The sequence below is a fragment of the Leucoraja erinacea genome, chromosome 5, assembly GCF_028641065.1.
Source record: "Leucoraja erinacea ecotype New England chromosome 5, Leri_hhj_1, whole genome shotgun sequence".
In the NCBI taxonomy this organism is placed as follows: domain Eukaryota; kingdom Metazoa; phylum Chordata; class Chondrichthyes; order Rajiformes; family Rajidae; genus Leucoraja; species Leucoraja erinaceus.
The window spans coordinates 40,996,100-41,011,555 of NC_073381.1; positions in this window are offsets into that span (position 1 = coordinate 40,996,100).

The following is a 15,456-nucleotide window of genomic DNA, read 5'->3' on the forward strand; positions in this document are numbered from 1 at the left end:
TAACTATCCAATTTATTTTTTAATGATAAAAACGAACCTGCCTCCACCACCTTCACTGGAAGCTCATTCCACACAGCCACCACTCTCTGAGTAAAGAGGTTTCCCCTCATGTTACCCCTAAACTTCAGTCCCTTAATTCTCAAGTCATGTCCCCTTGTTTGAATCTTCCCTACTCTCAGTGGGAAAAGCTTTTCCACGTCAACTCTGTCTATCCCTCTCATCATTTTAAAAACTTCTATCAAGTCCCCCCTTAACCTTCTGCGCTCCAAAGAATAAAGCCCTAACTTGTTCAACCTTTCTCTGTAACTTAGTTGTTGAAACCCAGGCAACATTCTAGTAAATCTCCTCTGTACTCTCTCTATTTTGTTGATATCCTTCCTATAATTAGGCGACCAAAATTGTACACCATACTCCAGAATTGGCCTCACCAATGCCTTGTACAATTTTAACATTACATCCCAATTGGATACACTGGAGGTTTGTGATCCCTAGAGAGAAGCTGGGGATGAGAAAGAAAAAATGAGGAACCAAATACCCTTTGCAGCCTTCTCAGTCGGGAATAATGTTTGGCAGGGTATCTAAATTCTGAAGTATGCTCGATTGAAACCTTTGGAATAAGATTTATTTTTCTGTTAACTTTGTTGGTTCTGTCTCAATTATTCTGTTAAGATTAAGCCAACTTGTGACAATATTATGTTGCTCTCAAATGACTTTTTAATAAATTATTTTTATCAGCCTTCATTCCTCTCCCCGGTCTGGAATTCAACTCTTTATTGTTTGACAAATTATTTCCAGTGAAAAAGGCTCAGCTTTCAACATTCTACAATCTGTGAAATTGGGAACAAAATATTTCAGTGTGTTTGTAAAGTTATTAAACATAACAGCAGTAACTTCAGTTAAAAATAAGCAGCAGGCCTAAAGGGTGAAGGGGCCTGGAATTCACTGCCTACAAGTGCAGTGAAGGCAAATTCCTGCGACACTTTCTATGAATCCTCTTGGATGGTTCAGCTCAGTTTATTGTCACGTGTACAGAGGTACAGTGAAAAGCATTTTGTTGCGTGCTAACCAGTCAGCAGAAAGATATTACATGATTGCAATCAATCCATTTAAAGTGTATGGATAAATAAGGAAATTATGTTTAGTGCAAGGTAAACCCAGCAAAGTCCGGTTAAGGATAGTCCGAGCGGCATCAATGGGGTAGATAGTAGTTCAGCACTGCTGTCTGGTTGTGGTAGGATGATTCAGTTGCCTAATAAATGCTGGAATCTTGGCAGTTTTTATGAAATTGCAAGTTCTCTCTCCTCTCTATTCCAACAAATCTCATCGAATGTTACTTCACCACACTGATGATGATGAACCAGGTTGCATTAATTTATATTAACCTGTCTAAACCACCCCAGCACATAACAAGATTTCATGGGATCACATTTTCTCAAATTTACGATTCCTATTGCTGATAAATAACGCGTGCGGACAGGGCATCAAAGGACGAGAATCTGAAGCAAAGAAGTAGAAGCCAAGATGCTGAACGAACACCACGCCGAATGGATACGAAGCAGAACGGACACCACGCTGAAAGGGTACGAAGCCAAAAACAACACCATGTTGAAAGGGTATGAAGCAGAACGGACACCACGCTGAAATGACAAGACGCAGAATGGACATGACATTGAAAAGCCGCCGAACAGACATGACGTCTCTGGGGACGGGATTTGTTCGAGACCTTGTCAGTCATTGGTCCAGACCCTTGTGTCATTCACATCACTGGCCGGGGGGAGACGGGCGGGTGGGGGGGGGGGGGGGGGGGGGGGGGGGGGGGGGGGGGGGGGGTGAAGCTTCAACTTGCGTTTGTAAAATGGTGACAGTGACTCCAAGCTGCTGCGATTGCCACAGAGGCTATTCAATGTCTCAGAATTCTCAGAATTGATTACTTAAGTCCCTGCTTGTCATAAACCATGGATTGGAAGTGTTGGAAAGTAATATCTGTGAAACAAGGAATTCCCTGCCATTCTAACAAAATGCAGCTATTGTGAAAATCATGGTGTCAGGGGTTATGGGGAGAAAGCAGGAGAATAGGGTTGAGAGGGAAAGATAGATCAGCCATAATTGAATGGCGGAGTAGACTTAATGGGCCAAATGGCCTAATTCTGCTCCTATAACATGAATTTATGATATGGAAATTGACGAAACATGGAATAATACTGGAGAATAGGAAGTTGGATGAATGTCCTGAAATTTGGTTCATTTGAGGAGCTAGAACATACCATTCCTTCTGTCTCTAATCTGCAGGCCGAGCACAAAAATTGGATATATGTTTTAATCAGATGTACCATTGTACTAAATCTTGAAGACAATCATGGTGTTCAGCTCTTCAAAAGGAAGTGTGTCCTAGAGTTATCCACTCAAAAAGTGTGCAGAAGGCTTACTGAATGACAGATTGTGGTGTATCTGTGAGTTGAATATAATCTATTGCTGGGCTCCACGCTGACAACAATAGTGGGGCTTAGTATTTGCTGAGATTCATCAGCATTTCCTGAGAAGGTCTGACCTAGAAATGAATCTGCTAAACTATGTTAAAGAGTATTCTAGGCCTGCAGATTAGAGACAGAGGGAATGGTATGTTCTTCTATAGACACAGCATGGAAACAGGCCCTTTGGCCCACGAAATCTACACCGACCATCAATCACCCATCCACAAACGTCCTATGTTATCGCATTTTCCCATCTACTTCCTACACACTAGAGGCAATTTCTTTGTAGAGACCAATTAACCTAGAAGCCCGTGCATCTTTGGGATGTGGGAGGACACCGGAGCAACCAGAGGAAACTCATGTGATCACAGCGAGAACATGCAAGCACCACACAGCCAGCACTCAAGATAAGGATTGAACCCAGGTCTCTGGCACTGTGAGGCAGCAAGTCTTCCAGCTGCACCAATGAGCCACCCTGTGATTTTAGATTGTTTTGAATCATTCTAAATCTTTAACTGTTTGAATACCTAATGTTACTTTCTTTCAAGGGCTATCAGGGATGTACCAGGGGAATGGCACTCTCCTTTTTACTGCATAAGATCTAGATGTGCTCTAGACAAAGGATGCAGAGGCCTATAAAACCCCTTATCATGTATCTATACATTGTAAATGGATCGATTGTAATCATGTTTTGTCTTTCTGCTGACTGGTTAGCACGCAACAAAAGCGACACTGTACCTTGGTACACGTGACAATAAACTAAACTGAAGATCAGCACTCGGATCTGGTCCGGGTAAGTGGTAGCGAGCAGAGACTGCGGGTGGTATATCCTGCTGTCCAGCCAGGTCCTGCATGGTATATTAGGATAAGTCCGACAGGGCACTTGTTATATTATCAGATATCACGTCATAACTCATGTAAATAAAACATAATTTGTTTTATTATTTTAGTACATCAGATATAATAAGGGAAAGCTCCTCAATCCAGTGCTCTTTGCAGGGAGCATATTTTTTGAAGTTGTGGGAACACTGTCAATGACTTTCCACCTATTCCACCTAGGGCAGCATGGTGGCGCAGCAATATTGTTGCTACCTTACAGTGCTTGCAGCGCCGGAGACCCTGGTTCGATCCTGACTACGGAGTTTATACATTCTACCCGTGGGTTTTCTCTGAGATCTTTGGTTTCCTACAAAGACGTACATGTTTGTAGGTTCATGGGCTTGGTGTAAGTGTAAATTGTCCCTAGTGTGTGTAGGATAGTGTTAATGTGTGGGAATCGCTGGTCGGTGCAGACTCGGTGGGCCGAACGGCCTGTTTCCGCACTGTATTTCTAAACTAAACAAAACTATTAAAATGAACAAGTAGGAAATGCATAACTGTGAACTCGTAACTTCCCCCAACATATACGTACTCTCTGCAAACTCAGCATCTACCCGAGTTGCTTATTCATTCCTATTTTAGAAATACAAAGCTGAATGTCTGCATTACTTTTATACTGCTGGTGCAACATTACTTCTCTATCTGCCGTGAAAAACCCAGAAGGCTGTAAACATTCAGGTTGAGCTCCATGTTTGTGCATCAATGCTTGCGGTTGATCTCATTTTCATTTTCAATGTTGTAAATTTAGAGATAGGATTTCATTAGATAACTCCAGACATTGCATACTCTACTCATAGATCCCGCAATGCATTCAAAGCATACTTTCTTTAATGTAATTGTTCATTTCATCCTGCAATAAGAATCATCTGTGCTATAACTTATTTAAAATAAATTGATTTAATTTTGGTGCAGTATAATTTTCCTTTGGATTACATGGAGATTTACAATTATTCAAAGATGAGAATATGAAAAAAACTCTCACTAATTATACTAAAAATAACTCATAATTGGGATGTTAAAAACAGATTGAAAAATGACCACAGAATAATTACCCAGGAATGTTGTAACCACTTCTAGGAGTATCCCATACAGTTATAATGATGTAACAAATATTTCCTCAAACAACTGCAATACATCTAGTGTTGAAGTTAATTTCCAGCAGATCCTCATGTTTTTCTAATAGATTGGCGGCTGGGGGCATCATTTGTATTCAGGAGTGTGAGGGATGTCAATCCTGGGAAATGGAAAGAGCTTCTTCTTAAGTGCTGTGCCAATGGCTGAATATAGAAGGTTTGGTAGGTTTTCTAGATCACACTACCATAAGCATTTACTGCAATGCTGTCTTAATTCAAAAACCTTCGACAAGAGTTGTGTCACGTTATTGAATCATGCATTTCGCAGACTTAATTTGAAGCTGAGACTGTTAAATTTAAAAAGACCAAAGGGTCTCGACCCGAAACGTCACCCATTCCTTCTCTCCAGAGATACTGCCTGAGTTACTCCAGCATTTAGTGCCTACCATGATAAATACTTAAAGCATTGATAGATATAAGATTTTATGCAGAAAGATTAGTTTTGGATTGCTTTCACAAAGATCTCAACAAAAGGCACAAAGATCCAATCTTGTAGCATTATGTGGCACTGTTTCAAAGTCCGAATGGTGTAAACTTCATAATCATAATCATAATAGTACTTTATTAGCCAAGTATGTTTTGCAACATACGAGGAAATTGATACCAATAAAAAGCAACAAGATACCTAAATTATTTTTTTATTTGAACACAGCGACTCCCCCACATTCCTCACTGTGATGGAAGGCAAAGAAAGTTTAATCTTCTTCCCTGCTTTGTTCTCCCACAGACGGGGAACCCAAACCTTCTTTTGAAGGGGCGATCTTGGCTACTGCAGCTGATCGACGGTCGAACCCTCCGCATCGGGGTGATCAAACTCTGTATCGGGGGGATCTCACCTACATGAAATACATCCCATGTATTTCAATTTTATATAGCTATAGTCATGTAGGCTGTGGCTATTAGAAATGTCATTGATTATGTATCAATCTGTGCAATAACCCAATAAACTGAAAACTTTTTAGTTATTTTAGTTATTGATCTTTTGCACATCTGAAAGAAAGAAAGATTCCTTGTGGATTTAAGGGTGCTCCTTACAGAAAGACAAAACTCCACTGACTCTGAGACTGTAATCAAATGTTTGTTTTTGTTGAGTCCAGGGTGTCATTTATTTAACTGTTTGCTTAGCTAATTCGCAAGGGTAGAACCATGGACAAACCATTCTTCACTGGAGGAGGGGAACACTCAATCAGCAGTGTAACAACTACAACAACTATGTGACAAACAGCATTTCTTAAAAGTCCACTGTCATTTATGTTTCCTGCCATACTTACCTAAAAAGTAATAAACCCCATCCAATCCTACACCAAGGTGCATTCAGTAAAATGTACTAGCAGATAACTATTCATGTTTTTAAACTATACGACCAAGGCCCCATATGCCAACCGAGGCCCAAAACCGTGGGGTCCACAGACCCAGGGGCCGTTGCCCGTGTGCTTTGTCGACTCGTGCGGTTCCACCTCTGACCCGCGAGGCTTTGACACGTGAGGCCCGTGCTCTGACCCGCGAGGCTTCGACCTCCGAGGCTCCGTCCTCGGATTCTCAGCAGCACCTCTGGAAGGCGTGCTCCATTACATTTCACCTTTTCACCTGCAGAGGTAGCCCCCTACTGCTACGTCCACCAATGATGCTGTCTACACAAATATCCCACTGTTAATACATTGCCGTATTTGCTTTTTGTAAACATGCGGGGCTCTTGCTAATGAACAGTCAACTCTGCAAACCACTGTGATTCTTTTAAGATCCTGAGATGCTTATTCTGCATTGATAACACCAATCTGAGATGAAACATCACTTCTGGGAATTTAGCTTCTCCCTTCACCGCTATGTGATCTCACCTTATCCTCGGCTCTATCTCACTCATGCTTCTGGGAGAACCTCTGGCAACCATTCTATGCATTGGCCCAGCTTTTGGTTTACCTTCTCCTGGGAAAGTCTTGCATGCAGCTACTTCCTCTTCAGATTTCTCTCCAAAAGGATTATTCTCAAGCTCCATCACAACCCATGTTGTGATCACACCAAAGATAGACAGAAAATGCTGGAGTAACTCAGTGGGACAGGCAGCATTTATGGAGAGAAGGAATGGGTGACAATTTGGGTCGAGACCCTTCTTCAGACCCCACTCCACCTAGTTTCATGGTGACATTCACCACACCTTGCAGTATTATGGTCCCAAATTATACAACCCCCTGACTTAATGATGGTGAATTAGGACCCATTAAATTCTAGGTGGACACAAAATGCTGCAGTAATTCAGCAGGTCTGGCAGCATCTCTGGAGAGGAATGGGTGATGTTTCAGGTCGAAAGCCTTCTTCAGACCTATTAAAGTCTCATTTCCCATTATCTCATGGCCTGACCCTGATCAAGACATAGCTGGTTCGTCAGGCAGATAGTGTTTGTTAGAACTAGATTGCATGGTGCCTCTTAAGCCGACCTGACACTTTGTCTTCTTGACATGGTTGTTGTCAACAGGAACTTTTTCAGAGCGTAAAGCTGTGATTATATAAAACACGCAGTCCCTCAATCTGAATCACTCAACAGAGTCAACATCCACATTCTGTCGCACACATCTGGCCCTTAACCATAGTGATAACTAAACCCATATGCCACAACAGGCAAATTCAAAAGAGATTTGCTCCATAGCTTGGAGAGCTTCTCTGGAACTGCCATTATTTCATTCTGTCTCATTGGGAAGTTTAAAGTGATGGAACAATACAGCACAGAAACCGTCCTTTCAGTGTGTCTCATCCATGTCAACCACGTTGTCTAAACCAAAGACCCACTTTACTGTGCTTGTCCTATATCCCTTCAAACCTTTTCTATCCATGTACTAGTCCAAATATCTTATCTATATCATAATTGTACTTACCTCAACCTCTTCCTCAGGCAGCTTATTCCATTTATACACCATCATCTGAATGAAGGGTCTCGACCCAAAATGTCACCAATCCCTATCACCAGAGATACTGCATGACCTGCTGAGTTATTCCACATTTTTGTGTCTGTCTGTCAGTGTAGATAAGTTGCCCCTGAGATCCTTCTTATAGCTCTCACCTTAAACGTATGCCCTCCAGTTTTAGAAACAAAGAAACATAGAAACACAGAAAATAGGTGCCGGAGGAGGCCATTTGGCCCTTCGAGCCAGCACCTCCATTCATTGTATAAACATAGAAACATAGAAAATATGTGCTGGAATAGGCCATTCGGCCTTTCAATATGATCATGGCTGATCACCCAACTCAGTATCCCATATCTACCTTCTCTCAATATCCCCTGATCAGATTGTGATTCAGATTGTGATCATGGCTGATCGTTCCCTATCAATAACCCGTGCCTGCCTTCTCTCCATATCCCTTGATCCCATTAGCCCCTAGAGCTCTATCTCACTCTCTCTTAAATCCATCCAGTGACTTGACCTCCACTGCCCCCTGTGACAGGGAATTCCACAAATTCACAACTCTCTGGGTGAAAAAGTTTTTTCTCACCTCAGTCTTAAATGGCTTCCCCTTTATTCTAAGACTGTGGCCCCTGGTTCTGGACTAGCCCAACATTGGGAAAAATTTTCCTGCATCTAGCTTGTCCAGTCCTTTTATAATTTCATATATTTCTATAAAATACCCCCTCGTCCTTCTAAACTCCAGTGAATACAAGCCTAGTCTTTTCAATCTTTCCTCATATGACAGTCCCGCCATCCCAGGGATCAATCTCGTGAGCCTACGCTGTACTGCCTCAATCACAAGGCTGTCCTTACTCAAATTAGGTGACCAAGACTGTACACAATACTCCAGATGTGGTCTCACCAGAGCCCTATACAACGGTAGAAGAACCTCTTTACTCCTATACTGAAATCCTCTTGTTATGAAGGTCAACATTCCATTAGCTTTCTTCACTGCCTGCTGTACCTGCACGCCAGCTTTCAGTGACTGGTGTACAAGGACGCCCAAGTCTCGTTGCACCTCCCCCTTGCCTAACCTAACCCCATTGAGATAATAATCTGCCCCTTATTTTTCCACCAAAGTGGATAACCTCGCATTTATCTATATTATACTGCATCTACCACACATCTGCCCACTAACTCAACCTGTCCAGGTCACCTTGCAACCTCCTAACATCCTCTTCACAGTTTACACTGCCACCCAGCTTTGTGTCATCCACAAACTTGCTAGTGTTGCTCCTAATTCCCTTTTCCAAATCATTAATATATATGGTAAACAGTTGCGGCCCCAACACCGAGCCTTGCGGCACTCCACTCGCCACTGCCTGCCATTCTGAAAAGGACCCGTTCACTCCTACTCTTTGCTTCCTGTCTGCCAACCAATGTTCTATCCATGTCAACACCCTACCCCCAATACCATGTGCTCTAATTTTAGTCACCAGTCTCCCGTGTGGGACCTTATTATCAAAGGTTTTCTGAAAGTCTAGATACACTACATCCACTGGCACCCCTTCATCCATTTTGCTTGTCACATCCTCAAAAATTTCACGAAGATTAGTCAAGCATGGTTTCCCTTTCATAAATCCACTTTGACTTGGATTAATCCTTTTACTGCTATCCAAATGCCCCATTATTACCTCTTTAATAATTGACTCCAGCATCTTTCCCACCACCGAAGTCAGGCTAACTGGTTTGTAATTCTCCGTCTCTTGCTCCTTTCTTGAAAAGTGGGATAACGTTAGCTATCCTCCAATCCACAGGAACTGATCCTGAATCGATCAACCATTGGAAAATAATCACCAATGCGTCCACTATTTCTAGAGTCACCTCCCTGAGGATCCTGGGATGCAGACCATCAGGCCCTTGGGATTTATCATCCTTCAGTCCCATTAGCCTACCCAATACTATTTAGACTCCCATACTACGGGGAAAAGATGTAGCTATTCATTATCTATGCCCTCCATGCTTATATGGTGGCCTGAGTCCGGGGTTCGGCCGCGGGCCAGCAGCTGCTTCTGCAGAACTAGTGGGCGGCAGCTTCAACCACCCCGGGCCGCGGTGTTTGAGCCGCGGGACTGTTCTTAACATCGCCCGGGGGGGGGGGGGGTTATCGCCCCAGCGCAGAGGGAGAAGAGGAGGGAAGAGACAGCGACCTAAGACTTTTGCCTCCATCACAGTGAGGAGATGCTGAGTGGACTCACTGTGGTGGATGTTAATATGTGTTTATTGTTGTTTTATTGTACGGTATTATATGTATGACTGCTGCAATTTCGTTCAGACTTCGGTCTGAATGACAATAAAAGGCTATCTATCTATATAAACCTCTATGAGGATATTCCTCAGCCTCCTAGACCCAGCCCCTCCACATAACCCAAATTCTCCGACCCAATAACATCCTTGTAAATCTTCTTTACACCCTTTCCAGTTTAATTACATCATTCATATAGCTGGATAACCAGAACCTAACACTGTCCTCCAAGCATGCCCTTAACAATGTTTTATGCAGGTTTAACATGACATCCCAATTCCTACACTCAATGTGCTGACCAATGGAGTCAAGCTTGCCAAATGCCTTCTTCACTACCATGTCTACTGTGTTGCCAACTTTATAGAACTATATACCTGCAGTCCAAGGTTGCTATGATCTGCAACATTCCCCAGAGCCCTACAATTTACTCTTTAAATCGGCCCTACCAAAATTATATATCTTGCATTGAACTGAATTAAGCTCCATCTGGCATTACTTGCCATATTGACCCAGTTGATCAAGATCCCATTGACATCTTTGATAACCTTTTAGTGAAATCTGTGGACTTACTTAACCATGCCATCTAAATCTCATCAACATCTTCAACGAGCTCTTGTGTTTTATTTGAACTATTTTTTACACTTGGATTCAGTCCAAACTATACATCAATTTCTGAGTTTTTATTATCAATCAAGTAATGGATCATAGTCAAAATTATATACACTTTAGCTTGATCAATGAAATGCAGTTTGAGCACCAGAACTGTTTGCAACTCCCTCTTGGCATTTTGGCTGATGAGTTACAGTTAACATTTCTGTGTTTAGCTTTCACCTGCCAGAGCTGTCCAACTGTCTGCCATCTGGCAGATCTTCCAAAGTCATGGATAAACAATTTTGCCCAATACAATGGCATAATCGTGGCAAGAGAGAGCAGGAAGTAATTAATGTTATTTTCTTTTTTATTTGGTCAAAATGTTATTGAGAAAATAGTAAAATAAGCCAAGATGTGCACTGAGCCATGGGAGCTTAATGACGCCCAATTAAATTGCAGTGGAACCCTGGAATATGGAAGGGAAAAAATCAGCCAAGGTCCTCTTGTGTCACCAATTTGTTCAAAAATAGTTCTGTTAGAGAACTCTATATTTTCAGCGATGATAATCTTTCCCCATAGATTTGAATAGTCTTCCAGCAAACAATAACTGGTATTATTTGAGATGAATGGTAACTTGGGCAACATCATTAAATGTTCTAACACTGTATCACAATCAACAGCCCTTAAGACATAGGACATAGGAGTAGAATTAGGCCATTCAGATCACCGAGTCTGCACTACATGCAGCGGTGAGTGCTACAGCACTGAACTACGATTTTTAAAATTGGTTTGAGGTCAATTAATTAATATGCTGTCATGATACTGCTTCCACCTACATTCACACACAGACTACCCAATATCTTCCCAAAACCAAAGTCTTCCAATCTAGGCAGCCTCCTGGAGAATCTCCTCTACACTCATGGCGAATAAAATTCCATGTGCGGACAAACCAGTGTTTTGTAAAGTAAAACATCCCAAATTTTATCTTCCTTGTGTCAAACTTTTACGGGGATGTTGCCAAGACGAGAGGGTGTGAGCTGTAGGGAGTAGGCTGGGTCCCTATTCCTTGGAGCGCAGGAGGATGAGTGGTGATCTTATAGAGTTCAAGTTCAAGTGAGTTTATTGTCATGTGTCCCTGATAGGACAATGAAATTCTTGCTTTGCTTCAGCACAATAGAACATAGTAGGCATTGACTACAAAACAGATTAGTATGTCCATATACCATTATATAAATATATACACACATAAATAAATAAACTGATCAAGTGAAACAACAGATACTGGGCTATTAATGTTTAGAGTTTTGTCCGAGCCAAGTTTAATAGCCTGATGGCTGTGGGGAAGTAGCTATTCCTGAACCTGGTTGTTGCAGTCTTCAGGCTCCTGTACCTTCTACCTGAAGGTAGCAGGGAGATGAGTGTGTGGTCAGGATGGTGTGGGTCCTTGATGATACTACCAGCCTTTTTGAGGCAGCAACTGCGATAGATCCCCTCGATGGAAGGGAGGTCAGAGCCGATGATGGACTGGACAGTGTTTACTACTTTTTGTAGTCTTTGTACAAAATCATGAGAGGAATAGATTGGGTAGATGCACAGAGTCTCTTGCCCAGAGTGGGTGAATCGAGGACCAGAGGACATAGGTTCAAGGTGAAGGGGAAAAGATTTAATAGGAATCTGAGGGGTAACATTTTCACACAAAGGGTGATGGGTGTACGGAACAAGCTGCCAGAGGAGGTAGTTGAGGCTGGGACTATCCCATCATTTAAGAAACTGTTAGACAGGTACATGGATAGGACAGGTTTGGAGAAATATAGACCAAACACAGGCAAGTAGGAGTCATGCAACTGGGACATTGTTGGCCAGTGTGGGCGTTGGGCCGAAGGGCCTGTTTCCAAGCTGTATCACTATGACTCTGAAGGCAAATATCCTATATGCTTTTTTCACCACCCTATGCAATGTGTAGCAACATTCAGGGAATTATGGACTTCAAGTCAAGTCAAGTCAAGTCAAGTTTATTTGTCATATACACATACGAGATGTGCAGTGAAACCTAAAGGCCACTATATTCATCAACAATCCTTGGCCCCTTAGTAGTTGTTGTTTCAATTCTACCCCATATGACTTCCCCAAATCTTGCACTGGTCAAGATTAAATTCCATTTGCTCTCAATTTGTCCAGCTGCTGCTTATCCTGCTGTAGCCATTGACAATGATCCCTTTCATACAACACAGGTCACAGACCCAATCAAAAAACATCCTTCCGTCACTATACTCTGCTTCTGATCACCTAGTTAAATTGAATCCAATTCGCCAGCTTGCCTTGGATCTGATGTGCCTTAATCCTCTTGACTATGCTACCATAAAATCATAAGATCATGTGATATGAGCAGAATTAGGCTATCAAGTCTATTCCACCATTCAGTCATGACGGATCTATTCTTCTAACCCCATTCTCCTGCCTTCTCTCAATAAACTCTGACACCCATACAAATCAAGGATCTATCCATCTTTGCCTTAAATATATCCACTGACTGGGCCTCCACAGCCTTCTGTGGCAAAGAATTCAACAGTTTCACCACCCTCTGACTAAAGCAATTCCTCCTCATCTCCTTCCTAAAAGAACGTTGTTTAATTCTGAGGCTATATATAACCTTTAGTTCTAGACTCTTCCACTAGTGAAACCATCTTCTTGATATCCATTCTATCCAAGCATTTCACTATTCCATGCATTACTTTGCCAATTCCATTCCTGATGTTCATATAGACAAAGCCTACCATCCTGTGCTTGTACTTGTACCTTAGCCAGGAGTGAATAACAGCTACCAATTGAATCCTACTACTTGATCCTCCCCCATACTCATGCATTTGTTGAGCATTTTACTCCCTTTAGAGACAAAAAGATTGCAGACAATTATTTTTGGTGAGACACTAAATGTCACCAGACATCTCCACCATCCACCCCCTTCAATCAATGTCCATTAGAATCAATGGAACTGAATGTGCAGAAAGTACACACAGTTGCACATTGTGTTTTTCTCTATTTATACAGTCCGTGAGAAGGCATGATCACCAGTACATAAGCAATTTATTTTGCATTATTATTGCGGGGTAAGTGGAAAATTCTGGTTCCTCCTCAATGCACAAAAATAGCATTTCTTACAGCCTTTCTGAGCCTTCGCCTTGCATCCCAACCAACCCACAAAAGATCACTTCTTGACATTGCAGTAGTAAGGAAGGCAAACACGATGCTAGCATTTATTTCTAGAATAGACTAGTATACAAAAACAGGGATGTAGTGTTTAGGCTCTGGTCAGGCTGCATTTAGATTATTGTGAGCAATTATGGGCTCCTTATCTGAGGAAGGATGTGCTGGTGCTGGAGAGGGTCCAGAGGAAGTTTACGAGAATGATCCCAGGAATGAATGGGATAACATATGATGAGTGTTTGACAGCATTGGGCTTGTACTCACTGGAGTTTAGAAGGATGGGGGTGGATCTCATTGAAACTTACCAAATCATGAAAGGCTTGGATAGAGTGAATGTGGAGAGGAAGTTTACACTAGTGGGAGAGCCTAGGATCAGAAGTCATAACCTCAGAATTAAAGGATGTTCCTTTAGGAAGGAGAAGAGGAGGTATTTATTTTGTCAGAGGTTGGTGGATCTATGGAATTCTTTGCCACAGAAGACTGTGGAGACCAAGTCAATAGATATTTTTAAGGCAGAGATAGATAGATTATTGATTAGTACGGGTGTCAGGGGTTATGGGAGCAGGCAGGAGAATGGGGTTAAGACGGAGAGATAGATCAGCTATGATTGAATGGAGGAGGCTTGATGGGCCGAATAATAATAATAATAATAATAATAATAATAATAATAATAATAATAATAATAAATTTTATTTTCGGGCGCCTTTCAAATCTCAAGGTCACCTTACAAAGATTAAACAGAAGAGAAAATAAAATGGGCCGAATGGGCTAATTCTGCTCCTATCTCTTATGACCTTATGACCTTATGAACTTGCCACCCAACCTCAGACCCTGGTTCCTCAGTAGAGCAGCACCTAGCATTAAATTTCACCAAAGCAATCATTATAACAAAGATAGACCCAGAATGCTGTATTAACTCAGCAGGACAGGCTGCCTCTCTGGAGAGAAGGAATGGGTGACGTTTCATGTCAAGACCATTCTTCAGACTAAGAGTAACTTTTGGTTGAAGGTAGACACAAAATGATGGAGTAATTCAGCGGGACGGGCAGCATTTCTGGAGAGAAGGAAAGGGTGATGTTTTGGGTCGAGACCCTTCTTCAGTAACTTTTGCTTTGCAGTCCACAGCTTGCCTGTTTCGAGTAAATAAGATCCAGGAATCTAAATGGTTTAAACTTCACAGCCACAACAGTACTTAGGCACCTGTACTTAAACGGTGCCTATTATTTGGACTATTTGGATGTGAACTTGCAGGATATTCGCCTCGTACATTTACTTCATTGATTGTTGTGCAATCTACATCTAGAACCTGAACACTCACCATATTATTCACAACAATAACAACTTACACATCTTCAATGCTAGGAAATTCTCTTTGGATTAATTTTTCAGAGGAAAACAGACCTTCCAGATAAAATAGTATCCACATGAATTAAAAACCACTTGGAAATAATACTCATATGTTTGGTACACAATTATAGATAATTTACTCATTATTTGTCTCCTTCTGAGAACAGAGTGTTCTTTGTAAATCACCAATTTGGATATGCATCAAGAAATAGAGGCATAACTAGTTACACTGCCAATGTTAGGCTTTGTTGTAGCTTGATTTGTTTGCTAGGTGCAATGAAACATTATTACATTAAGTAGCAGATACTGCATGGGCCATGTCCTGACACAAGTGGCTCAAGGAAAGGATCAGGACAGGCTCCTCAATTAACACGCCGTTGATCAAAACTGTTCTGAAAAGTACTTATCCGTCTGCAGGTAATCAAAAGTTAGATTAAGTTTATTGTATCTAAAGAGTTTACTAGAGCAATTCAAAATGCTTCACTTCCCACCACATTCATCTGCTTTCCTGAAAATGAATTGGGCACCTTCCTTAGAGTACTGAAAGGCAAACAAAAATATGATTGCCGGCCATGGCTCTGATATGGGATCACTAGATGGGATCACCCCAAATGAGTGGCCCAGTACATCTGGGCTTATTTACACTGACT